The following is a 3010-nucleotide window of genomic DNA, read 5'->3' as shown; positions in this document are numbered from 1 at the left end:
GGATTGTTTATTTCCGAGGTAGATTATGTGTACCTCAGTCTCACCCGGTCATGGAGGAGTTACTTCAGGAGGCTCATCGTTCTAGATTTGCTATCCACCCAGGTGGGACCCGTATGTATCGTGATTTGAGGCGTTCCTATTGGTGGAACGGTATGAAGAAAGACATCGCGGAGTTTGTAGCCAGATGTCTTGTCTGTCAGCAGGTGAAGGCTGAGCACCAGAGACCTGCTGGATTACTTCAGAGGATCCCTATTCCCGAGTGGAAGTGGGAGCACATTACTATGGATTTCGTGGTTGGTTTGCCTAGGACTCGTCGAGGTCATGATGCGATTTGGGTAATCGTTGACCGATTAACCAAATCCGCACACTTTTTAGCGATCCGGAAGACGGATTCTCTGGATCGATTAGCTGAGTTATACTGTCGTGAGATTATCAGATTGCATGGAGTTCCGTTGAGCATTATATCTGATAGAGACCCACGGTTCACGTCCCGATTCTGGCAGAGTCTGCAGCAGGCCTTGGGCACACAGCTTCGTTTCAGTACGGCATTCCATCCGCAGACAGATGGGCAGTCAGAGCGGACTATTCAGACATTGGAGGACTTGCTGAGGTCTTGTGTCATGGACTTCGGAGGCAGTTGGGAGGACCACCTGCCATTAGTGGAGTTCGCCTACAACAACAGCTATCATTCGGCTATCCAGATGGCACCGTTTGAGGCGTTGTATGGTAGGCCTTGTCGGACACCCATCCTCTGGGAGGAGGTTGGGGAGGCCCAGCTGATAGGACCTCAGAGAGCTCAGCAGGATGCAGAGTTATTTCGCACTATCAGACGGAGGATGTCAGAGGCCCAGGACCGTCAGAAGAGTTATGCTGATCAGAGACGGAGACCCCTGGAGTTCTCCATTGGTGATCATGTATTTCTTAGAGTTTCACCCACAAAAGGGGTGAAGAGATTTGGTCTCCGAGGTAAGCTAGCTCCTCGATATATTGGGCCATTCCAGATCTTGGAGAGGATTGGAGCAGTAGCTTATCGTCTGGCGCTACCACCATCTCTAGCTGGCATTCACGATGTATTCCACGTATCTATGCTGAGGAGATACGTATCCGATCCGACACATGTTCTGTCAGATATATCTGTTCCTATTTAGCCTGAAGTTACTTACGAGGAGGTTCCGGTGCGGATTCTGGACCATAGAGAGCGTCAGCTGCGGAACAAGACGGTCAGACTTGTTAAAGTCGGATGGCAGCATCGTTCTGACGAGGAGGCTACGTGGGAGCTGGAGGATACGATCCGAGCTCGATACCCCCATCTTTTTACTTGAGGTAAGTGGGTTAGAGTTTCTTCAGCATTTATACTGCAAGGTTATATTTCAGTGTTTGCTGTTGGTTATAGCGAAATTTGGGGACCAAATTTTTATTAGTAGGGGGGATGAGAGATCTCGGAAAATTCAATTAATAAGGTTATTTGGAAAATATCCTTATAGAATTTTTCCGAAATTTTTAGAAATTTTCTAGGAATTTTTCGGAGCTCGTATGACGGATTTTGAGGGGATCAATTTCGGGTTCGGATTAAAGCCTGTTTGGGATACCCGCTTAAGTGAGGAAAAGTGTTAATTATAAATTTCCTTTCTTATTTCTTTTTCCCGAACCCGACTTAATCCTTTAACCGAGTTCTTCCTCCCCTCTCTGCCCCGACGCGATCCCGATCTCCCCTCTCTTCTCTGTTCTCTCTCGCGGGCGATCGGCGCCGACGGGAGCAAGGCTTCAGCTCCGGCGGTCTTCCTTCTACCGGCATCGATCCTTTAGCTCAGATCTAGCCGAAGCCTTCTCCTTCTCGCTCTAATCTCTCTGAAGACTCTCACGGGGACGAACCGACGCCGAGCGTGGACGAGTCGACGCCGACGATCGCCGGTGTAGATCTATCTGCGGAGCTTGCCGGAAATCAATCAAGGAGGCACGAATTATCTTGATTTCCTCTGCTCAACCCTTCCCCGATCTTTCTTCTCGTTTCTGCCGACCCTCTCTTCCCCGATTCGATCGCCGGCTTGAAGATGCCCTAGGGTTTCGAAGGTAAGCTATTAACCCTAGCTGTGGATTTTAGAGTTTTGGTTTTCTTCTCTGTTTACCGATCCTAATCTTCTTGACAGTGGAATTAGGTCTCGGGTTTGGAGAGGTTGGTATCAGGGAGGTGTTGCTTGGATTAGGGAAGGAATCAGATCAGACTCGTGCTAGGTTTTCCCTGGATTGGATCTTGGATCTCCTCTGCCTTGCTATTGATTAGGGTACGGGATTGAAGAGGAGGAGGTAAGATGAGTAGATTGTTTCTTGGACTTAGTTGGTGATAGGTTTGTGTTGAGATCTAATCTCTTTTTGATCTGATTAATTCCAGGGAGGTTTGTTTTGTTTTGGTTCCAGCAGCACTTCTTTGGCTGCGGATCAAGAGCAAAGGTTGGAGATTTAGGTAATTGATCAGTGATTGAATAGCCATTTATGTGTAGGAATAAATTGGAGATGATATGTTAGTATATCGTTAGTTGATACATGTTGTAATTAGTTGTTAAATTGTGTAGATTTATTTGTGTAGAATAAATCTAATGGAATGGTTAGGGTTAGGGTAATTAACCCTAGTCAACCGTTGGATTTATAACCTAATTGGTTATCAGGGATTAGGTAACTAACCCTAATCGACCATTAGATTTAAATTGGTAAGTTGTGATTGTGGTGATTAGGGTTTTGCCATGATTTAGCATTGAGAGTTTTATTTAGCTATTTCATTTGGATTTAGCTAAATAAAATATATATGTTGTTTGATACAGGACTCTGATTCGAGATGGGCGTCTCGACGTTGACTTTGGATTTGCTTAATTGTACCTTCTATTTGAGGCGGGTACCCTTTGACTTATCTTTTGATATTGTCTTATGATATGTATAGTTTATATATAATTACTAGTGATAGATGGTAGATTTATTTCTTCCCTGGTCTTAGCTAGTTGATACCTATCACATGCTT

At 45.4% G+C, this 3010-nt stretch overlaps 1 long non-coding RNA gene across 1 annotated transcript; it reads left to right on the top strand.

Annotated features, from left to right (window-relative positions):
• The first annotated feature begins 1666 nt into the window (after positions 1–1666).
• Positions 1667–2447, top strand: LOC122006963. Its single transcript, XR_006118812.1, has 3 exons — positions 1667–2070; positions 2157–2304; positions 2390–2447. It is a non-coding gene; the product is annotated as an uncharacterized LOC122006963 (long non-coding RNA).
• The last annotated feature ends 563 nt before the right edge of the window (positions 2448–3010 follow it).

Source organism: Zingiber officinale, chromosome 1A, assembly GCF_018446385.1.
Source record: "Zingiber officinale cultivar Zhangliang chromosome 1A, Zo_v1.1, whole genome shotgun sequence".
Taxonomy (NCBI): domain Eukaryota; kingdom Viridiplantae; phylum Streptophyta; class Magnoliopsida; order Zingiberales; family Zingiberaceae; genus Zingiber; species Zingiber officinale.
This window is presented reverse-complemented; position numbering and strand designations above follow the sequence as displayed.